General features: G+C 41.4%; 1 long non-coding RNA gene across 1 annotated transcript; it reads right to left on the bottom strand.

Moving 5' to 3' along the window:
• Positions 1–341: 341 nt before the first annotated feature.
• On the bottom strand, positions 342–25,076 carry LOC118479808. Its single transcript, XR_004860878.1, has 3 exons — positions 24,934–25,076; positions 23,978–24,068; positions 342–383 (listed from the first exon to the last, which is right to left on the bottom strand). It is a non-coding gene; the product is annotated as an uncharacterized LOC118479808 (long non-coding RNA).
• Between the last annotated feature and the right edge of the window lie 261 nt (positions 25,077–25,337).

Genomic DNA, 25,337 nt, shown 5'->3' with positions numbered 1-25,337 from the left:
CGAATTGCGATTTCTGGGAGCGTTCGTTTTGGGTAAAAAAGCTTTTGTAAAAAAAAGTTAAAACCGTAAACTTTTTAACGTAAACCGTAAATTTTTTAAAAGTAAAACAGTTACACCCTAACACGTTTAACCTTAAAAATGACGCAGCGGAAAAAGAGCTTTAAAATTTCTTTCCTTATTAACGACATTGCTTTCACGAAGGTTCCAATTTCTAAAAAAATGTTAAACGTTCTATAAAAGAATTCACAACATTCATACTAAAATTTAGCTTTCTAGACATTAAATTCTTCAACTATGTAACCGATCTATCCGTACAATCCTTGCTCTTGACTCGATCTACGTCCGCTTCACTTCCTTAGCAGCAGAAGAAGTCCGTGTAGTACCTGTGGGCATCACATACAACTTAGCCATTAGTCGATGACAACATCATATAACATTAATCCCAAATAATTAAAGGTTGAATAACGTTCGATAATGTAACTTGATCCATTCGAATAACCCTTCTCCTTCTCTTGTTCCGGATTCGGCTTAATTTTCGTAAGAATCCGATGTACTCATTCCTGCATTACATACCGACCTCAAACGCATAATTAGTAACGTTAAAATTCTAACATATCAATTCATGCATACATACGTACTTACATACAAACATACATACACATCTGCATACATACATACCTTCCTACATCTCTACATACATACGTACATGCATACCTTCTTACATCTCTACATACGCACATATACACATACATATCTTCACATATACATAAATACATGAATACATATGTACACACACCCTTACGTACATAATACGTGGTTGAAAACCGGTACTCGTAATCATGTGACTTTATGTGCTTATATGAGTTTTAAATCTTGAATGGCCTACTCTTATTTAGATTTATATTTATGCGGGTTTAACGAAGTTAAGGAGTTTTTCGGGAGCTTTACGGGTCACCGAGTTGAAAAACCGGAGCACCAGGATGCGTTACGGGTCAACCGGGAATGCAAGACGCGAATAAACGGAGATCTCACAACGAGAGCCCGTCGCCGACGGGTCCTAAGCCGTCGGCGACGGCTTCTGAATAAGCCCGTAAGCACATAAGGCCGTAACCAGGAACATAAGGCGTCGGCCCGTTTGCATTTTTGGGAGCCCGTCGACGACGGGCATTGTAACACCTCGAATTTTTGTGTCCAATGATGTGTTAACACGTGTCATTTGATTACACGTGGCATCTATAATAAATAAAGGACTAATTTTGACAAACCTTGAAAGTATATAAATTCGAGGGTTATAAATGTCAACAAGGGTAAATATACTGTATAGTAACCCTAAATAACGCTTGTACCTTCAAACAAATAAATCATAGATCGTACGGAAGCGAAACGCGGAAGAAAGTGAGAGATTACGAGCTACAGGGGTTAGCTGTGTCAACATGTTTAATTATACCTCTGAGTGACCCTTTAACGTTCCCAAGGCTTCGTAACAGTATTATACGCTCACTAGAATATACTATACAAATTCCGCGAAGTTCCGTCTTAAAACGAGAGAGTTATACTCAAATTCGTATGAGAAGGGTTAAAAGCGTCAACAATGAAAGTTAAGGCTTTCTGAATAATTAATAAACTAATCGGGGACTTAACAACGCGGGTAAATAACACGAGGTCCTTAGTTGTAATTAACCAAGGGCCAAACCGCAAAGTTACCCCTTCAAACCCGAAAGGTCAGGTAAATCATTACGAAAGATTTCGTTATTAATTACCAGATTCTGATAATCATTTCAAAACATTTAAAATTTCTGGAAACCAAGCCTCTCGCGACCCGCGTTAAGTAATAGCCTAAGTGTAGGCGGGCCGCGAGCCTCCTGTTTTACGCGCCTGTTATTTGAATCCCAGGCGACCCGCATTAAACAAGCATGGAACTCCCATGCGGGCCGCGTAAAACGCCCAGATGCAGAAAGTTGTAACTACTTGCCTTTTGGAGCCTTTGAACGATCAAAACACCAATGAATGAGGCATGGGCACCCTACACTTGACCCATATCACTTAGGGACACCTGCCCATGATCCATGATCAAATGTAGACTGAGTTGTGATGATCTTAGGTGCTTTCTTTGGCTATAAATAGCATACTTGTGAGCATATGTTCACCACACCTCAAACACACATCTCTGATCATTCTAAGAGCTCCCAAGCATCCATCTCTGCTCTATAAGCAAGAAACAACTTCTGTAAGTCGTTCACAATCAATATGGTCTTGCATTTCCATAGTTATAGCTTATAAACACAACCGTCGTAACTAACGGTTGTCATTACAATAACTTGCAAATGGTTCAGTCTTATGACGAATCAAAAGTGGTTTTGAGTTGGTATTTATGTGGGTAATAAACCTCTAAAAGGGTTCCCCCTGATCACCACTCTAACTATGTCAAATATCGAGTCAAACGCGCACTTAAAAAGTCAACAGAAAGCTATTTTAGCGATTTATGCATAATCTGTAATGTACATACTAAGAAACCTGTTTTGACACTCATAAAATATGATATTAAGTATATAAACTTGTTTGCGCTCGTTTGAATCGACCATTTGCTATATTGACCCGGTTCGGAGCCGAATGTCGCAAAAGTTTGACTTTTGCATTGACTTCAGTTCTGACCCGTTTTAGTGAGGTATAGATATACCTTAGGACTCTCTTAGGACCAGGTTACATGATGGTATAAACCTCTGTAATCGGTTCATGAGTTATCCGAGTCTTTTGCGCATTTCCGTTAATCGCCTAAAAGTTGACCGTAACGCCATTTTGAAAATAAAACGAGTATTCCGGACACGTGAACGGACCAGAACCTTGCTTATTAAATTATAAGCATGTCCTTAAAGTTTCACGTCAATCCGAGGTCTAGAATGAGAGTTATGCTAAATGGCGCATTTAAAGTAAACTTTAGTAATTAACGACGCAATTGGCATAACACCTATCTAAACCAAGATTTCGTCACCAAAACTTTTACCCACTGTATTAAAATAATATTTTGGGAATTTTAAAGATTTTTAATAATTTTTACCTCGCTCATAACCTGCGGTTATGGCTACGGTTCGGTAAATACCGAATATGCCCTTTTCGGCCAAAACATGAGTTCTACAAGGTCTTTTGACCCGATTCCAGTTGCTACTGATTTTAAATAATAAATAAAGTATTTTAAGCTTTATAAGCTGTTCGGGAAACTCAGATTTCCAGTAGAACTCGAAAAGCTCTTTTAAAAGTCTTTAAAATGACCAAAAAGCCCCTACGGGCCACCATTTGGGTATGACCAACCCATACCTGCTTACACGGGTCCAACGGCTTACAACCCGTTCGAACCGTCACAAGCACAATACAACTACAATTATGAACGCGACCCATATGTGGTGTCGGCTAGATATAATGCGCGCTACCCTGACGGAGCTCATGGGAACATGGGAGCACCAGACTACTCAGCTCATGGGTATCCAATACCTCCCAGACCTCCAGTTCCGCATCAAGCGCCACAACCACGTTTCTCTCCTCCTGAACAGGAAGATATATTCCATCGACTAGATCGTGTGGAGAGAGAGTTCGAGGAAGAGAAGAAAAGCCACCGAGGATTTCTCAAGGGCTTGGCGAACCTACTAAAGGGCAAAAAGAAGAAACGTGACCACTAGCCCTTAATAGTTGTACTAATGTAATTTCTACCTTGAAATAAGTCCCTGCGTGGACACTTATCGTATTTCAGTCCCTACGCGGACTTATCTTTTAGTCCTTGCATGGACACCTATCTTGTATTAGTCCCTGCGTGGACTTGTCACTTATTTTAAACCTCTATGGAGGTATGTACTATTTGAAAGACCCGTTTAGGGCAATATGTAATTGTATTTGAAATTATGGAATGTATGTTATGAGTTTTGTTTTAATATGTATAAAATAAATCAAAACCATTCCTTTTATATTGATCTGCCTAGATAAAGAATCTTAAAAGGTGAAACCTAGCTTGGTGTCTTTTAAGATCCAGTCAAGATGGTACGACCTAATTGAAAAGATTCTGATTCCTTGTTAACCTCTGTACGCATGTTAACAATCATGGCAGATGTGATTCGTTAAAATCACGCACGTCATTCTTATACAATAATCCTTTAAGGATTTCAAAACCCAACTAAATGATTTATAAATCGTGGGTTAAATCACCAATGAAGGTGATCAATCTTATTAAAACATCCATTAGTGATGTAGTGCCTACGGGCCAATATTATTAAAACATCCATTAGTGATGTAGTGCCTACGGGCCAGTATTATAAAAACATCCATTAGTGATGTAGTGCCTACGGGCCAACCTTATTAAAACATCCATTAGAGATGTAGTGCCTACGGGCCAATATTATTAAAACATCCATTAGTGATGTAGTGCCTACGGGCCAACCTTATTAAAACATCCATTAGAGATGTAGTGCCTACGGGCCAACCATATTAAAACATCCATTAGAGGTGTAGTGCCTATGGGCCGTAATAATTGTCTTATAACGACAAAATGCAGTGGTGGTCTATGACTCCCTGTCAGAAAGAGATAAAAGAACTACGGTTCAAATCTCTATGCCTTTGATTCTCAGAAATCTCGGCAAAAATTATAAAACATCCTCGTGATTAGGCTTTATGCCGCCAATACTATTTATATAGCTGAAATAGGATATATTCAAATCCTAATATGTAATGAAATAATAAGTTAACCAAATATGGTCTCTGTACCATGGTTGACAAACTGTCATAAAAGACAATTATATAATAATCTCCTGAATAAAATTTTGTTATCTTCTGTAGCAGATTCAAGTTACAATGGCGGATCCCAATGGAGAGAATAGCCATACAAATGAAGATGACTACGACAATGCGCCAGTGCATCTGACAGGCGCACAACTAAAAGCTCTGATTGACAATGCTGTTCAGGCAGCTCTTGATCGTCAATATACTGAGTCCCAAGGCAGAACCGTGTCAAAACCACCCTCTAAACCAAAGACACACTCCAAACCACCCTCTCAACCCAAGAAAGATGACGACAAACACTCGTCCACTGAGAACAGCGTTCATCGCGATAGAGAATATACTGATGCATCAAATGCTAAGGGTTGCACCTACAAATACTTTGTATCTTGTAAGCCCCGGGAATTTACAGGGGAGAAAGGTGCTGTGGATTGTATCACCTGGCTAGATGAGATGGACACTATTGTGGACATCAGCGGGTGTGCAGAGAGGGATGTGGTGAAGTATGTGTCCCAGTCATTTAAGGGCGAGGCTCTGGCGTGGTGGAGAGCGTTGGTGCAGGCATCAGGTAAGTCTGCTTTGTACAAGATGACATGGGAGGAATTTATTGCTCTCATTAAGGAAAACTACTGCCCTCAGCATGAGGTTGAGAAGATCGAGGCTGACTTTGTGTCACTGGTGATGACGAACCTGGACTGCCAGGCATATTTGACGAGTTTCAATACAATGTCTCGTCTGGTCCCATACCTTGTGACCCCAGAACCTCGAAGAATTGCCCGTTTCATTGGGGGCTTGGAGCCCGCAATAAAGGCGAGTGTAAAGGCCTCTCGGCCGACGACCTTCAGGTCAGTTACTGACCTCTCCTTGTCTCTCACCTTAGACGCTGTCCGCCTGAGGACCCTAAGGAGCAAGGAGGCTGAGAAGAGGAAACGTGAGGATGATACCTCACGAAAATCTGGAAAGAAGCACCGTGGAAACGGTGACGGCAAGAGAGGGGCTGAGACAAAGAAAGATGGGCAAGCTGGTGAAAGGCCCAACTGCAAAATCTGCAAGAAACCCCACTCTGGGAAATGTAGATTTGCATCGAACTCACAGTCGCAATCAAAGACTCCTTCCTGTGGACTATGCAAGTCCAAGGATCATAAGACTGTGGAGTGCAAAAAGATCAAGGATGCAACCTGCTATGGTTGTAATGAAAAGGGGCACATCAAGAGTAACTGCCCTAAGTATGCCAAGAAGGCGGAAGAGACCAAGAAGTCAAATGCGAGAGTTTTTCGCATGGATGCAAAGGAAGCGGTCCAGAACGACAACGTGCTTACAGGTACTTTTCTTGTAAATAATATATTTGCAAGAGTACTATTCGATTCTGGCGCTGATAAATCCTTTGTAGACCAGAAATTTTGCCAACTACTAAATATGCCTATCAAAACCCATGATGTGAAATACGAAGTAGAGTTAGCAGACGACACGATAGAAACCGTCTCAACTATTCTAGAAGGATGTGAAATGTCCAGTAGGAACCATTCTTTTCCTTTATCTCTACTTCCATTCAAATTAGCGGGTTTTGACATTGTGCTAGGCATGGACTGGTTATCCCATAACCAGGCCCAAATCATTTGCGGCAAGAGGCAGATAGTTTTAAAGACTCCGAGTGGTGAATCTCTTACCATTCGAGGAGATACGCAATACGGGTTACCCGAGGACGTATCTATGCTCAAAGCTTCAAGGTGTTTGAACAGAGGCTGTGTAATTTACATGGCTCAGGTGATAATAGAAGAGCCTAAGCGGAAGATAGAAGATCTTCCTGTCATTTCTGAATATCCTGAGGTTTTCCCTGAAGAACTACTTGGTTTATCACCGGATAGACAAGTGGAATTCAGAATAGACATCATTCCTGGAGCAGCTCCTATAGCTAGAGCGCCTTACAGATTAGCTCCGACGGAAATGAAAGAACTAAGGACCCAGTTGGATGAACTGCTGGCAAAAGGTTTTATCCGACCTAGTTCGTCTCCCTGGGGAGCACCAGTCCTATTTGTAAAGAAGAAGGACGGATTGATGCGTTTGTGCATCGATTATCGTGAGCTGAACAAAGTTACCATAAAGAATAGATATCCTTTGCCAAGGATCGACGATCTGTTCGATCAGCTGCAAGGAGCGAGCTATTTCTCGAAGATCGACTTGAGGTCGGGTTATCATCAGCTAAGGGTCAGAGATGAGGATGTACATAAGACAGCATTTAGGACTCGCTATGGTCATTACGAGTTCCCAGTGATGCCTTTTGGGCTCACAAATGCACCGGCTGCGTTCATGGATCTCATGAATCGCGTCTGCAAGCCGTATTTGGACAAATTTGTCATAGTCTTCATCGACGATATCCTTATATATTCCAAGAACCAAGCTGACCACGAGAAGCACCTCCGTTGCATTCTCGAATTACTACAGCGTGAGAAACTCTACGCCAAATTCTCGAAATGTGAATTCTGGCTACGAGAGGTTCAGTTTTTAGGGCACGTTGTGAGTGAGCGTGGTATCCAAGTGGATCCCGCTAAGGTAGAGGCAGTCATGAACTGGCAAGAGACAAAGACGCCTACCGAAATCCGTAGTTTCCTGGGGTTAGCAGGGTACTACAGGAGGTTTATTGAAAATTTTTCGAGGATTGCTGCGCCCTTGACTTCCCTAACCAAGAAGAAAGAAAAGTTTATTTGGGGCCCAAAGCAGCAAGAGTCCTTCGAAATACTGAAGCAAAAGCTAAGCAACGCACCTGTGTTGACCTTACCTGAGGGTACAGAAGAATTCGTAGTTTACTGCGATGCATCACACACAGGCATGGTGTGTGTGCTTATGCAGAAGGGCAAGGTTATTGCCTACGCTTCACGATAATTAAAGGTGCACGAAAAGAATTACACCACCCATGATTTGGAGTTGGGTGCCGTTGTATTTGCACTAAAATTGTGGAGGCATTACCTTTATGGTATTAAATTTGTGATTTATTCTGATCACAAAAGCCTCCAGCACCTGTTCAACCAGAAGGAGTTGAACATGAGGCAGCGTCGTTGGATGGAAACCTTGAATGACTATGATTGCGAGATCAGGTACCATCCCGGCAAAGCGAATGTGGTCGCTGATGCCTTAAGCAGGAAAGAAAGGGTAAAACCTATTCGAATCAATGCCAAAAGCATTGAGGTCAAGAACAATTTAATTGAAAGGATTTTAGCTGCACAGCGAGAGGCTGTGTTGGAAGCTAATTATCCTAATGAAAAGTTAGGAGTAACTGAGGAGCAGTTGACTCTTAGCAAGGATGGTATCCATAGACTGAACGGACGTATATGGGTTCCGATTTATGGAGGACTACGAGATGTTATCCTCCAGGAAGCCCATAGTTCCAAATACTCAGTCCATCCTGGAGCAGACAAGATGTATCAAGATTTAAAGGCAAACTATTGGTGGATAGGCTTGAAAAAGTTTGTGGCCGCCCACGTAGCAAAGTGCTTGACTTGTGCTCAAGTCAAAGCCGAGCACCAAAAGCCGTCTGGCTTGCTACAACAGCCTGAACTTCCCGAGTGGAAGTGGGAATGCGTAACTATGGACTTCATAACCAAGTTAACCAAAACCAGGAAAGGAAACGATACAATATGGGTCATAGTCGATAGGCTGACTAAATCAGCTCATTTTCTACCCATCAAGGAGACGTATAGCTCCGATATGTTAGCCCAACTTTATGTAGATAAGATTGTAGCCTTACACGGCATACCTGTGTCTATTATCTCCGACAGGGATACTAGATACACGTCTCATTTCTGGAAAAGTTTCCAGCAATCTTTGGGCACGCGTTTAAACTTTAGTACGGCTTACCACCCACAGACGGACGGTCAAAGTGAGCGTACTATCCAAACGCTTGAAGACATGCTTCGTGCATGTGCGATCGATTTAGGTGGTAACTGGGATAAGAATCTACCCCTGATCGAATTCTCCTACAATAATAGCTACCACACCAGCATAAAGGCTGCGCCTTTCGAGGCATTATACGGTAGGAAATGTAGATCGCCTGTTTGTTGGGCGGAAGTAGGAGAGGTCCAATTATCAGGACCAGAGATAGTTTTCCAGACGACGGACAAGATTGTCCAGATCCGGGAACGTCTCAAGGCTGCCCGCGATAGGCAGAAGAGCTACGCTGATCCAAAGCGTAAGGATTTTCACTTCGAAGTGGGTGAAAAGGTATTACTTAAGGTGTCACCCTGGAAGGGGGTGATGCGTTTCGGCAAGAAGGGCAAGCTGAGTCCGAGATACATAGGACCTTTTGAGGTCATTGAACGTATCGGATCAGTTGCCTATAAGTTGAACTTGCCTGAAGAGCTCAATGGAATTCACAACGTGTTCCACATCTGCAATCTCAAAAAGTGCTTCGCCGATGAATCGTTGGTGATTCCACACACAGATGTGCATATAGATGAGAGCTTAAAATTCATAGAAAAACCTTTGTCGATTGAGGATCGACAGGTAAAGAAGCTTCGCAGAAAGCACGTACCGATTGTAAAAGTCAAATGGGATGCTCGTAGAGGTCCTGAATATACGTGGGAAGTCGAAGCTACAATGAAAGAAAAGTACCCCTATTTATTTGAGTAAATCTCGGGTCGAGATTTATTTTAAGGGGGTGAGGATGTAACACCTCGAATTTTTGTGTCCAATGATGTGTTAACACGTGTCATTTGATTACACGTGGTATCTATAATAAATAAAGGACTAATTTTGACAAACCTTGAAAGTATATAAATTCGAGGGTTATAAATGTCAACAAGGGTAAATATACTGTATAGTAACCCTAAATAACGCTTGTACCTTCAAACAAATAAATCATAGATCGTACGGAAGCGAAACGCGGAAGAAAGTGAGAGATTACGAGCTACAGGGGTTAGCTGTGTCAACATGTTTAATTATACCTCTGAGTGACCCTTTAACGTTCCCAAGGCTTCGTAACAGTATTATACGCTCACTAGAATATACTATACAAATTCCGCGAAGTTCCGTCTTAAAACGAGAGAGTTATACTCAAATTCGTATGAGAAGGGTTAAAAGCGTCAACAATGAAAGTTAAGGCTTTCTGAATAATTAATAAACTAATCGGGGACTTAACAACGCGGGTAAATAACACGAGGTCCTTAGTTGTAATTAACCAAGGGCCAAACCGCAAAGTTACCCCTTCAAACCCGAAAGGTCAGGTAAATCATTACGAAAGACTTCGTTATTAATTACCAGATTCTGATAATCATTTCAAAAGATTTAAAATTTCTGGAAACCAAGCCTCTCGCGACCCGCGTTAAGTAATAGCCTAAGTGTAGGCGGGCCGCGAGCCTCCTGTTTTACGCGCCTGTTATTTGAATCCCAGGCGACCCGCATTAAACAAGCATGGAACTCCCATGCGGGCCGCGTAAAACGCCCAGATGCAGAAAGTTGTAACTACTTGCCTTTTGGAGCCTTTGAACGATCAAAACACCAATGAATGAGGCATGGGCACCCTACACTTGACCCATATCACTTAGGGACACCTGCCCATGATCCATGATCAAATGTAGACTGAGTTGTGATGATCTTAGGTGCTTTCTTTGGCTATAAATAGCATACTTGTGAGCATATGTTCACCACACCTCAAACACACATCTCTGATCATTCTAAGAGCTCCCAAGCATCCATCTCTGCTCTATAAGCAAGAAACAACTTCTGTAAGTCGTTCACAATCAATATGGTCTTGCATTTCCATAGTTATAGCTTATAAACACAACCGTCGTAACTAACGGTTGTCATTACAATAACTTGCAAATGGTTCAGTCTTATGACGAATCAAAAGTGGTTTTGAGTTGGTATTTATGTGGGTAATAAACCTCTAAAAGGGTTCCCCCTGATCACCACTCTAACTATGTCAAATATCGAGTCAAACGCGCACTTAAAAAGTCAACAGAAAGCTATTTTAGCGATTTATGCATAATCTGTAATGTACATACTAAGAAACCTGTTTTGACACTCATAAAATATGATATTAAGTATATAAACTTGTTTGCGCTCGTTTGAATCGACCATTTGCTATATTGACCCGGTTCGGAGCCGAATGTCGCAAAAGTTTGACTTTTGCATTGACTTCAGTTCTGACCCGTTTTAGTGAGGTATAGATATACCTTAGGACTCACTTAGGACCAGGTTACATGATGGTATAAACCTCTGTAATCGGTTCATGAGTTATCCGAGTCTTTTGCGCATTTCCGTTAATCGCCTAAAAGTTGACCGTAACGCCATTTTGAAAATAAAACGAGTATTCCGGACACGTGAACGGACCAGAACCTTGCTTATTAAATTATAAGCATGTCCTTAAAGTTTCACGTCAATCCGAGGTCTAGAATGAGAGTTATGCTAAATGGCGCATTTAAAGTAAACTTTAGTAATTAACGGCGCAATTGGCATAACACCTATCTAAACCAAGATTTCGTCACCAAAACTTTTACCCACTGTATTAAAATAATATTTTGGGAATTTTAAAGATTTTTAATAATTTTTACCTCGCTCATAACCTGCGGTTATGTCTACGGTTCGGTAAATACCGAATATGCCCTTTTCGGCCAAAACATGAGTTCTACAAGGTCTTTTGACCCGATTCCAGTTGCTACTGATTTTAAATAATAAATAAAGTATTTTAAGCTTTATAAGCTGTTCGGGAAACTCAGATTTCCAGTAGAACTCGAAAAGCTCTTTTAAAAGTCTTTAAAATGACCAAAAAGCCCCTACGGGGCATAATATTAACTTAAACTCGTTACGGGCATCACGGAAGGTATCCTACTGATACCACAACCTCTTTAAGGCATATTGACTTAGGAAATAAGCGTACGACTCTCATGGTTAACCGTTTCGCCTATTGCGCGCACGGTTCGGCTTATGAAACTAGTTTTCATAAATTAGCCGATACGGGTCAAATTATATTATTTGAACCCCAAATTCCAGAGTGTGAACCATAAACCCATATAAAACAAGTCTCTGAACTCGTTGGGTCAGAATCACACTCCATTCTCGGTTTTCGCCTTTTCGCGCGATTAAACCATATCTATATATATCGGAACCAACCGGTCTAGGCTACGGCTAATATGAGGACCCGTTAGGATTCTAAGAGGTTAATTAAAACCTTCGTTCCAGATTAGGAGCCCCGGTAAAAGCTATCGGCGATTTAATCGAACTAAGGATATATACTTGCAAAGGTAAATACTTTAACTTATTTCCCCTATATGGGCTTGGGTTACGGTATATTAATACCGCTTGATTGAGCATTATATTCTTCCATCGCTTAGGTGGTTAATTAAATAATATGATCGGCTCATTTAAACAGTTTTGTTTCTTAAAAGCCTTTGGGGGGTTTAATGACCGTTGTCCCGGATATCCTTGGCATCATTTTACGAAATGGCCACGACCATCGACATCCCGGTGTAGGCGTACACCCGGTATATATTGTCGACATTAAATTAAAAGACGTAGCCGTTGGTTTTTATACTACGGTTTTACGCAATGTGGTGTGTCTATAAATCTTTAACCCGGCACGACCCGGGCTACTGAACGCATAAAAGAACATGTAAAACGTTCACAAGATTTTAATAATTTTCCCAAGTTATAAAAGAGTTTGTGCCTTGTGCATTCAAATCAATTTTAATAAACATTTTCAAATGTGTCAGTTGAATGTATTTACCAGTGTAAACTGACGTATTTTCCCCAAAAAGATTAAGTGCAGGTACTATACGAAATGGGCTGGTATAGGCGTCCTAAGCATCGTACATAGTCTCGCAAACTCGATGCTGCATCTGAATGAACAATATTTATTACTTTTTGATCCGCTGTGGATATATTCAACTTCTGTAATACATTTGATATTACAACCAGAGGTTGAAGTTTATATATTTATCTTAAGCTTCCGCTGTGCATTATATAATTGTGTGGTTTGACTATATTGTTGCCAACATCGTCACGATAATCCCCCACCGGGCCCACCGGTGAGACACGTGGAAATCGGGGTGTGACAGGTTGGTATCAGAGCCAACATTGAGTGAATTAAACACTATCCTAATGTGTTTAATCTCAATGACACAATTACACATACTTGAGTCTAGACAATAACTTAGGACAAATTCAAATTGTTATTCCAATTTTGTCTTTTCTTTTATTATTGGAATTTAAAGTTTTATAAAGCAGGAAAATGCCACCTGTTATATTCCGAGGAAGAGGAAGGGGAAGAAGAGGCAGAGGAGAAATCGTGACACATCACGATAACGAAGCTGGACCATCAGGTACAAGACATCCTTCAATGACAAGGAGCGAAGAACCACAACGACGAAGAGATCTTTACGAACCCGCGAGGCATTCCACCTCGCACAGCTCGACGCCATCCTACCGGCACTCCTTTGGGCCAAACTCAGAAAATGATCCCAACAACCCACAACCTTCCTTCATACCTCTACAACGTTCGGTATCGCACCGAAATTACGACGACCCTACTCCATACTTCATAGGTCAGTTTAATCCGGCTGACTACATACAGGAACCTTCAGGCTTTGTTCCATTAGGGACAGAAGATCACTTCTCCGAGGACCATATGGATGAAGATACTGATCCAACTGAACCTGCTCGTGGTACGCCCACGCACCCGATAGAAGTCTCTGATGGGTCATCCTTCCATGGCACACCCTACCAGGGACCAGACAGTTTCCAAGCGTTGTTCGACCGACATGAGTGGTACTACACGCCACCTCAACAGACATCTCAACAACCGCGACATCCACAGGATCCCTCTGAGGATTCACGCTTTGTGGCAGTTACGCCACCACCTCCGCCACCGGCGCAACCAGTAATACCCGATCCGCCAAGGCGTAGGAGGACAAATGCTCGTATGTCTACACGAGGAGGAGGGGGTATCCACTTCAGCACTCCTCGACATTCTAGTAGTAGCCACTATCCGCCACTACAAGAAGAAGGACCTTCAAGTCCTATACAGGAGGCGAACTCTGCACCAGCTGCACCAAATTCGCCACCATTTGGGTATGACCAACCCATACCTGCTTACACGGGTCCAACGGCTTACAACCCGTTCGAACCGTCACAAGCACAATACAACTACAATTATGAACGCGACCCATATGTGGTGTCGGCTAGATATAATGCGCGCTACCCTGACGGAGCTCATGGGAACATGGGAGCACCGGACTACTCAGCTCATGGGTATCCAATACCTCCCAGACCTCCAGTTCCGCATCAAGCGCCACAACCACGTTTCTCTCCTCCTGAACAGGAAGAAATACTCCATCGACTAGATCGTGTGGAGAGAGAGTTCGAGGAAGAGAAGAAAAGCCACCGAGGATTTCTCAAGGGCTTGGCGAACCTACTAAAGGGCAAAAAGAAGAAACGTGACCACTAGCCCTTAATAGTTGTACTAATGTAATTTCTACCTTGAAATAAGTCCCTGCGTGGACACTTATCGTATTTCAGTCCCTACGCGGACTTATCTTTTAGTCCTTGCATGGACACCTATCTTGTATTAGTCCCTGCGTGGACTTGTCACTTATTTTAAACCTCTATGGAGGTATGTACTATTTGAAAGACCCGTTTAGGGCAATATGTAATTGTATTTGAAATTATGGAATGTATGTTATGAGTTTTGTTTTAATATGTATAAAATAAATCAAAACCATTCCTTTTATATTGATCTGCCTAGATAAAGAATCTTAAAAGGTGAAACCTAGCTTGGTGTCTTTTAAGATCCAGTCAAGATGGTACGACCTAATTGAAAAGATTCTGATTCCTTGTTAACCTCTGTACGCATGTTAACAATCATGGCAGATGTGATTCGTTAAAATCACGCACGTCATTCTTATACAATAATCCTTTAAGGATTTCAAAACCCAACTAAATGATTTATAAATCGTGGGTTAAATCACCAATGAAGGTGATCAATCTTATTAAAACATCCATTAGTGATGTAGTGCCTACGGGCCAATATTATTAAAACATCCATTAGTGATGTAGTGCCTACGGGCCAGTATTATAAAAACATCCATTAGTGATGTAGTGCCTACGGGCCAACCTTATTAAAACATCCATTAGAGATGTAGTGCCTACGGACCAATATTATTAAAACATCCATTAGTGATGTAGTGCCTACGGGCCAACCTTATTAAAACATCCATTAGAGATGTAGTGCCTACGGGCCAACCATATTAAAACATCCATTAGAGGTGTAGTGCCTATGGGCCGTAATAATTGTCTTATAACGACAAAATGCAGTGGTGGTCTATGACTCCCTGTCAGAAAGAGATAAAAGAACTACGGTTCAAATCTCTATGCCTTTGATTCTCAGAAATCTCGGCAAAAATTATAAAACATCCTCGTGATTAGGCTTTATGCCGCCAATACTATTTATATAGCTGAAATAGGATATATTCAAATCCTAATATGTAATGAAATAATAAGTTAACCAAATATGGTCTCTGTACCATGGTTGACAAATTGTCATAAAAGACAATTATATAATAATCTCCTGAATAAAATTTTGTTATCTTCTGTAGCAGATTCAAGTTACAATGGCGGATCCCAATGGAGAGAACAGCCATACAAATGAAGATGACTACGACAATGCGCCAGTGCATCTGACAGGCGCACAGCTAAAAGCTCTGATTGGCAATGCTGTTCAGGCAGCTCTTGATCGTCAATATACTGAGTCCCAAGGCAGAACCGTGTCAAAACCACCCTCTAAACCAAAGACACACTCCAAACCACCCTCTCAACCCAAGAAAGATGACGACAAACACTCGTCCACTGAGAACAGCGTTCATCGCGATAGAGAATATACTGATGCATCAAATGCTAAGGGTTGCACCTACAAATACTTTGTATCTTGTAAGCCCCGGGAATTTACAGGGGAGAAAGGTGCTGTGGATTGTATCACATGGCTAGATGAGATGGACATTATTGTGGACATCAGCGGGTGTGCAGAGAGGGATGTGGTGAAGTATGTGTCCCAGTCATTTAAGGGCGAGGCTCTGGCGTGGTGGAGAGCGTTGGTGCAGGCATCAGGTAAGTCTGCTTTGTACAAGATGACATGGGAGGAATTTATTGCTCTCATTAAGGAAAACTACTGCCCTCAGCATGAGGTTGAGAAGATCGAGGCTGACTTTGTGTCACTGGTGATGACGAACCTGGACTGCCAGGCATATTTGACGAGTTTCAATACAATGTCTCGTCTGGTCCCATACCTTGTGACCCCAGAACCTCGAAGAATTGCCCGTTTCATTGGGGGCTTGGAGCCCGCAATAAAGGCGAGTGTAAAGGCCTCTCGGCCGACGACCTTCAGGTCAGTTACTGACCTCTCCTTGTCTCTCACCTTAGACGCTGTCCGTCTGAGGACCCTAAGGAGCAAGGAGGCTGAGAAGAGGAAACGTGAGGATGATACCCCACGAAAATCTGGAAAGAAGCACCGTGGAAACGGTGACGGCAAGAGAGGGGCTGAGACAAAGAAAGATGGGCAAGCTGGTGAAAGGCCCAACTGCAAAATCTGCAAGAAACCCCACTCTGGGAAATGTAGTTTTGCATCGAACTCACAGTCGCAATCAAAGACTCCTTCCTGTGGACTATGCAAGTCCAAGGATTATAAGACTGTGGAGTGCAAAAAGATCAAGGATGCAACCTGCTATGGTTGTAATGAAAAGGGGCACATCAAGAGTAACTGCCCTAAGTATGCCAAGAAGGCGGAAGAGACCAAGAAGTCAAATGCGAGAGTTTTTCGCATGGATGCAAAGGAAGCGGTCCAGAACGACAACGTGCTTACAGGTACTTTTCTCGTAAATAATATATTTGCAAGAGTACTATTCGATTCTGGCGCTGATAAATCCTTTGTAGACCAGAAATTTTGCCAACTACTAAATATGCCTATCAAAACCCTTGATGTGAAATACGAAGTAGAGTTAGCAGACGGCACGATAGAAACCGTCTCAACTATTCTAGAAGGATGTGAAATGTCCATTAGGAACCATTCTTTTCCTTTATCTCTACTTCCATTCAAATTAGCGGGTTTTGACATTGTGCTAGGCATGGACTGGTTATCCCATAACCAGGCCCAAATCATTTGCGGCAAGAGGCAGATAGTTTTAAAGACTCCGAGTGGTGAATCTCTTACCATTCGAGGAGATACGCAGTACGGGTTACCCGAGGACGTATCTATGCTCAAAGCTTCAAGGTGTTTGAACATAGGCTGTGTAATTTACATGGCTCAGGTGATAATAGAAGAGCCTAAGCCGAAGATAGAAGATCTTCCTGTCATTTCTGAATATCCTGAGGTTTTCCCTGAAGAACTACCTGGTTTGCCACCGGATAGACAAGTGGAATTCAGAATAGACATCATTCCTGGAGCAGCTCCTATAGCTAGAGCGCCTTACAGATTAGCTCCGACGAAAATGAAAGAACTAAGGACCCAGTTGGATGAACTGCTGGCAAAAGGTTTTATCCGACCTAGTTCGTCTCCCTGGGGAGCACCAGTCCTATTTGTAAAGAAGAAGGACGGATCGATGCGTTTGTGCATCGATTATCGTGAGCTGAACAAAGTTACCATAAAGAATAGATATCCTTTGCCAAGGATCGACGATCTGTTCGATCAGCTGCAAGGAGCGAGCTATTTCTCGAAGATCGACTTGAGGTCGGGTTATCATCAGCTAAGGGTCAGAGATGAGGATGTACATAAGACAGCATTTAGGACTCGCTATGGTCATTACGAGTTCCCAGTGATGCCTTTTGGGCTCACAAATGCACCGGCTGCGTTCATGGATCTCATGAATCGCGTCTGCAAGCCGTATTTGGACAAATTTGTCATAGTCTTCATCGACGATATCCTTATATATTCCAAGAACCAAGCTGACCACGAGAAGCACCTCCGTTGCATTCTCGAATTACTACAGCGTGAGAAACTCTACGCCAAATTCTCGAAATGTGAATTCTGGCTACGAGAGGTTCAGTTTTTAGGGCACGTTGTGAGTGAGCGTGGTATCCAAGTGGATCCCGCTAAGGTAGAGGCAGTCATGAACTGGCAAGAGCCAAAGACGCCTACCGAAATCCGTAGTTTCCTGGGGTTAGCAGGGTACTACAGGAGGTTTATTGAAAATTTTTCGAGGATTGCTGCGCCCTTGACTTCCCTAACCAAGAAGAAAGAAAAGTTTATTTGGGGCCCAAAGCAGCAAGAGTCCTTCGAAATACTGAAGCAAAAGCTAAGCAACGCACCTGTGTTGACCTTACCTGAGGGTACAGAAGAATTCGTAGTTTACTGCGATGCATCACACACAGGCATGGGGTGTGTGCTTATGCAGAAGGGCAAGGTTATTGCCTACGCTTCACGACAATTAAAGGTGCACGAAAAGAATTACACCACCCATGATTTGGAGTTGGGTGCCGTTGTATTTGCACTAAAATTGTGGAGGCATTACCTTTATGGTATTAAATTTGTGATTTATTCTGATCACAAAAGCCTCCAGCACCTGTTCAACCAGAAGGAGTTGAACATGAGGCAGCGTCGTTGGATGGAAACCTTGAATGACTATGATTGCGAGATCAGGTACCATCCCGGCAAAGCGAATGTGGTCGCTGATGCCTTAAGCAGGAAAGAAAGGGTAAAACCTATTCGAATCAATGCCAAAAGCATTGAGGTCAAGAACAATTTAATTGAAAGGATTTTAGCTGCACAGCGAGAGGCTGTGTTGGAAGCTAATTATCCTAATGAAAAGTTAGGAGTAACTGAGGAGCAGTTGACTCTTAGCAAGGATGGAATCCTTAGACTGAACGGACGTATATGGGTTCCGATTTATGGAGGACTACGAGATGTTATCCTCCAGGAAGCCCATAGTTCCAAATACTCAGTCCATCCTGGAGCAGACAAGATGTATCAAGATTTAAAGGCAAACTATTGGTGGATAGGCTTGAAAAAGTTTGTGGCCGCCCACGTAGCAAAGTGCTTGACTTGTGCTCAAGTCAAAGCCGAGCACCAAAAGCCGTCTGGCTTGCTACAACAGCCTGAACTTCCCGAGTGGAAGTGGGAATGCGTAACTAAATCAGCTCATTTTCTACCCATCAAGGAGACGTATAGCTCCGATATGTTAGCCCAACTTTATGTAGATAAGATTGTAGCCTTACACGGCATACCTGTGTCTATTATCTCCGACAGGGATACTAGATACACGTCTCATTTCTGGAAAAGTTTCCAGCAATCTTTGGGCACGCGTTTAAACTTTAGTATGGCTTACCACCCACAGACGGACGGTCAAAGTGAGCGTACTATCCAAACGCTTGAAGACATGCTTCGTGCATGTGCGATCGATTTAGGTGGTAACTGGGATAAGAATCTACCCCTGATCGAATTCTCCTACAATAATAGCTACCACACCAGCATAAAGGCTGCGCCTTTCGAGGCATTATACGGTAGGAAATGTAGATCGCCTGTTTGTTGGGCGGAAGTAGGAGAGGTCCAATTATCAGGACCAGAGATAGTTTTCCAGACGACGGACAAGATTGTCCAGATCCGGGAACGTCTCAAGGCTGCCCGCGATAGGCAGAAGAGCTACGCTGATCCAAAGCGTAAGGATTTTCACTTCGAAGTGGGTGAAAAGGTATTACTTAAGGTGTCACCCTGGAAGGGGGTGATGCGTTTCGGCAAGAAGGGCAAGCTGAGTCCGAGATACATAGGACCTTTTGAGGTCATTGAACGTATCGGATCAGTTGCCTATAAGTTGAACTTGCCTGAAGAGCTCAATGGAATTCACAACGTGTTCCACATCTGCAATCTCAAAAAGTGCTTCGCCGATGAATCGTTGGTGATTCCACACACAGATGTGCATATAGATGAGAGCTTAAAATTCATAGAAAAACCATTGTCGATTGAGGATCGACAGGTAAAGAAGCTTCGCAGAAAGCACGTACCGATTGTAAAAGTCAAATGGGATGCTCGTAGAGGTCCTGAATATACGTGGGAAGTCGAAGCTACAATGAAAGAAAAGTACCCCTATTTATTTGAGTAAATCTCGGGTCGAGATTTATTTTAAGGGGGTGAGGATGTAACACCTCGAATTTTTGTGTCCAATGATGTGTTAACACGTGTCATTTGATTACACGTGGTATCTATAATAAATAAAGGACTAATTTTGACAAACCTTGAAAGTATATAAATTCGAGGGTTATAAATGTCAACAAGGGTAAATATACTGTATAGTAACCCTAAATAACGCTTGTACCTTCAAACAAATAAATCATAGATCGTACGGAAGCGAAACGCGGAAGAAAGTGAGAGATTACGAGCTACAGGGGTTAGCTGTGTCAACATGTTTAATTATACCTCTGAGTGACCCTTTAACGTTCCCAAGGCTTCGTAACAGTATTATACGCTCACTAGAATATACTATACAAATTCCGCGAAGTTCCGTCTTAAAACGAGAGAGTTATACTCAAATTCGTATGAGAAGGGTTAAAAGCGTCAACAATGAAAGTTAAGGCTTTCTGAATAATTAATAAACTAATCGGGGACTTAACAACGCGGGTAAATAACACGAGGTCCTTAGTTGTAATTAACCAAGGGCCAAACCGCAAAGTTACCCCTTCAAACCCGAAAGGTCAGGTAAATCATTACGAAAGACTTCGTTATTAATTACCAGATTCTGATAATCATTTCAAAAGATTTAAAATTTCTGGAAACCAAGCCTCTCGCGACCCGCGTTAAGTAATAGCCTAAGTGTAGGCGGGCCGCGAGCCTCCTGTTTTACGCGCCTGTTATTTGAATCCCAGGCGACCCGCATTAAACAAGCATGGAACTCCCATGCGGGCCGCGTAAAACGCCCAGATGCAGAAAGTTGTAACTACTTGCCTTTTGGAGCCTTTGAACGATCAAAACACCAATGAATGAGGCATGGGCACCCTACACTTGACCCATATCACTTAGGGACACCTGCCCATGATCCATGATCAAATGTAGACTGAGTTGTGATGATCTTAGGTGCTTTCTTTGGCTATAAATAGCATACTTGTGAGCATATGTTCACCACACCTCAAACACACATCTCTGATCATTCTAAGAGCTCCCAAGCATCCATCTCTGCTCTATTAGCAAGAAACAACTTCTGTAAGTCGTTCACAATCAATATGGTCTTGCATTTCCATAGTTATAGCTTATAAACACAACCGTCGTAACTAACGGTTGTCATTACAATAACTTGCAAATGGTTCAGTCTTATGACGAATCAAAAGTGGTTTTGAGTTGGTATTTATGTGGGTAATAAACCTCTAAAAGGGTTCCCCCTGATCACCACTCTAACTATGTCAAATATCGAGTCAAACGCGCACTTAAAAAGTCAACAGAAAGCTATTTTAGCGATTTATGCATAATCTGTAATGTACATACTAAGAAACCTGTTTTGACACTCATAAAATATGATATTAAGTATATAAACTTGTTTGCGCTCGTTTGAATCGACCATTTGCTATATTGACCCGGTTCGGAGCCGAATGTCGCAAAAGTTTGACTTTTGCATTGACTTCAGTTCTGACCCGTTTTAGTGAGGTATAGATATACCTTAGGACTCTCTTGGGACCAGGTTACATGATGGTATAAACCTCTGTAATCGGTTCATGAGTTATCCGAGTCTTTTGCGCATTTCCGTTAATCGCCTAAAAGTTGACCGTAACGCCATTTTGAAAATAAAACGAGTATTCCGGACACGTAAATGGACCAGAACCTTGCTTATTAAATTATAAGCATGTCCTTAAAGTTTCACGTCAATCCGAGGTCTAGAATGAGAGTTATGCTAAATGGCGCATTTAAAGTAAACTTTAGTAATTAACGGCGCAATTGGCATAACACCTATCTAAACCAAGATTTCGTCACCAAAACTTTTACCCACTGTATTAAAATAATATTTTGGGAATTTTAAAGATTTTTAATAATTTTTACCTCGCTCATAACCTGCGGTTATGGCTACGGTTCGGTAAATACCGAATATGCCCTTTTCGGCCAAAACATGAGTTCTACAAGGTCTTTTGACCCGATTCTAGTTGCTACTGATTTTAAATAATAAATAAAGTATTTTAAGCTTTATAAGCTGTTCGGGAAACTCAGATTTCCAGTAGAACTCGAAAAGCTCTTTTAAAAGTCTTTAAAATGACCAAAAAGCCCATACGGGGCATAATATTAACTTAAACTCGTTACGGGCATCACGGAAGGTATCCTACTGATACCACAACCTCTTTAAGGCATATTGACTTAGGAAATAAGCGTACGACTCTCATGGTTAACCGTTTCGCCTATTGCGCGCACGGTTCGGCTTATGAAACTAGTTTTCATAAATTAGCCGATACGGGTCAAATTATATTATTTGAACCCCAAATTCCAGAGTGTGAACCATAAACCCATATAAAACAAGTCTCTGAACTCGTTGGGTCAGAATCACACTCCATTCTCGGTTTTCGCCTTTTCGCGCGATTAAACCATATCTATATATATCGGAACCAACCGGTCTAGGCTACGGCTAATATGAGGACCCGTTAGGATTCTAAGAGGTTAATTAAAACCTTCGTTCCAGATTAGGAGCCCCGGTAAAAGCTATCGGCGATTTAATCGAACTAAGGATATATACTTGCAAAGGTAAATACGTTAACTTATTTCCCCTATATGGGCTTGGGTTACGGTATATTAATACCGCTTGATTGAGCATTATATTCTTCCATCGCTTAGGTGGTTAATTAAATAATATGATCGGCTCATTTAAACAGTTTTGTTTCTTAAAAGCCTTTGGGGGGTTTAATGACCGTTGTCCCGGATATCCTTGGCATCATTTTACGAAATGGCCACGACCATCGACATCCCGGTGTAGGCGTACACCCGGTATATATTGTCGACATTAAATTAAAAGACGTAGCCGTTGGTTTTTATACTACGGTTTTACGCAATGTGGTGTGTCTATAAATCTTTAACCCGGCACGACCCGGGCTACTGAACGCATAAAAGAACATGTAAAACGTTCACAAGATTTTAATAATTTTCCCAAGTTATAAAAGAGTTTGTGCCTTGTGCATTCAAATCAATTTTAATAAACATTTTCAAATGTGTCAGTTGAATGTATTTACCAGTGTAAACTGACGTATTTTCCCCAAAAAAATTAAGTGCAGGTACTATACGAAATGGGCTGGTATAGGCGTCCTAAGCATCGTACATAGTCTCGCAAACTCGATGCTGCATCTGAATGAACAATATTTATTACTTTTTGATCCGCTGTGGATATATTCAACTTCTGTAATACATTTGATATTACAACCAGAGGTTGAAGTTTATATATTTATCTTAAGCTTCCGCTGTGCATTATATAATTGTGTGGTTTGACTATATTGTTGCCAACATCGTCACGATAATCCCCCACCGGGCCCACCGGTGAGACACGTGGAAATCGGGGTGTGACAGGCATATACCCGTCGGCGACGCCCTCTAGAAAGTTCATTTCTCTGCAGCTCCGTTTCGTCGTCCGTACTCACTAAAACGCGCATAACTTTTGAACCGTTTACCCGTTTAACCTCCCGTTTCTTCCTACATGCTTGTAAATTGGTCCTCTACCCTATGGACTCAAAATCCCACATCCGAATTAAGGAAATTCTTAACTTATACGCTATCGGCTTATTATTCATTTACGGTTATTCGACCCGTTCATGAGTTCATCAAACAACGTTTCCATTTTTACCCAAAACTTACATGACCATTATAGCATATTACTTTCTACACTATCCGGAGTTTCGTACCCGGGTTTACGCGCCCGATACCCGTGGTGTGTTAATTCATTCATTTTAAACGATTATACTAAATTAATCTTCGCTAGCCCAAGTTCCATTCATGAAATCGTTTACCCATTAGTCATAAATCATAATCAAGTCCTTCAACTACTTATCCACACTCCCGCTTATCGTTAGTGTACTTTTGTGTAATTCTACCTGTTATCCGGTTATCATACCGTAGCCTTTTCTTACTCTCCCTTCCGTTATATCATCAACACTACATTTGACCCATTACATCTACTTAACGAAAATCATTGGTTTCATACAACACATCCTTATTGGTCCCCAATTAACGTACTTAACTAACTAGCACATAACTTTACATAAACAACTAAGAAGCGATTAATGAATCACTTACCTTAAGCGTTAGTGTTCATGCTTGCTTCCTCACCTCCGCTTGACCCGTTAGCTTTCCATACTTGAGTCCATGTCAATTTGGGATTCCTATCCTTTCAAGTCATTATGCCCATATCATAGTTAGTCCGCATGTTCATTCATATCACATCCATTTCCAACTTTTAACTACATAGACTCTTAATAGTCAAACTTTATCATAGATAAACATGAACTAACAACCACATTGTTCAACATTCACTTAATCAAAGTTATTATCTTACATACGTTCACGACATAACTCCAACATTATCGTTTACCAATAAGCTATTCATTTCACACTCATACGCATTCACTTTTAATTACCATAAATCTAGCCCATCAAATACATGGCGAGCATCACACCATTGAAGCATAAGGTACAAGTTCCTAATGCATAATTTTACCAAACCATACATTCAATCCGAATTCTCATATGGACTCCATCGTAAGCACAATTAACATATTATTTTGCTAATGACTATAAACACTTTCTATACATACTTACCCACAACTTTCATATAATTTCACAATTTGTTCTCTTAGGCATTTCATCGAACACTTGGCGGGTTTCGCATTTGTAACACATTATGTACAAGCTTTTAAAGTGTGATTCATACTAATTCTTCACATAGCTTATTAACAATCAATCAAGTTCATAACAATATTTCATCCTAACTATGAACATATGGTTGTGACATCAATTATTCATAACAAGATCATCAACAACAACCAAATTAACATGTAGAAACCTCAAAATTTCTAACCATTCCTTGACATGCAAGTGGGTTTTGCCTAATCCATTTTCATATTCAAAATTTAACATATCTTGATGTCTACACAGCCATAGCAACCATCATTCATACTAGATTTAGCATTACATTCACGAATTACACCAAACCCACTAAATCAAACATCACCAATATGCAAAATTCGACTTACTTGGTGTCAAGAACGCTTGAGTGATCATAAATCTTGGTTCATGCATCCAATTAACCCTCAAATCCTTTTCCAATTTGATGATTTCATGTGGGTTAGGGTTTACACCCCTTCCCCTTTTCTCCTGCTCGATCACACGCACACCTTGTGTGGGTGTGTGTATGATTTTTGTTTTAATAAATTAAACTTCCAAGTTTGGCACTCTAAGTCCCTCAAGTTTAACTTACTATCATAAATGCCACAAGTTTCATCATTTAGCTTATCTAATAGGCATTTAACTAGGTTTATTAACTTAGTTATTGTATCTCATTTTATTAAACATGGCAACATGCTAACGAATTTAATAATTCGAATTTTGGGGTGTTACAAGTCTACCCCCCTTAAAGAAGGTTTCGTCCCCGAAACCT

The sequence above is a fragment of the Helianthus annuus genome, chromosome 6 (assembly GCF_002127325.2).
Source record: "Helianthus annuus cultivar XRQ/B chromosome 6, HanXRQr2.0-SUNRISE, whole genome shotgun sequence".
Classification (NCBI taxonomy): domain Eukaryota; kingdom Viridiplantae; phylum Streptophyta; class Magnoliopsida; order Asterales; family Asteraceae; genus Helianthus; species Helianthus annuus.
Note: the sequence above shows the minus strand (reverse complement) of the source record. Positions and strands in the feature narration are given on the sequence as shown.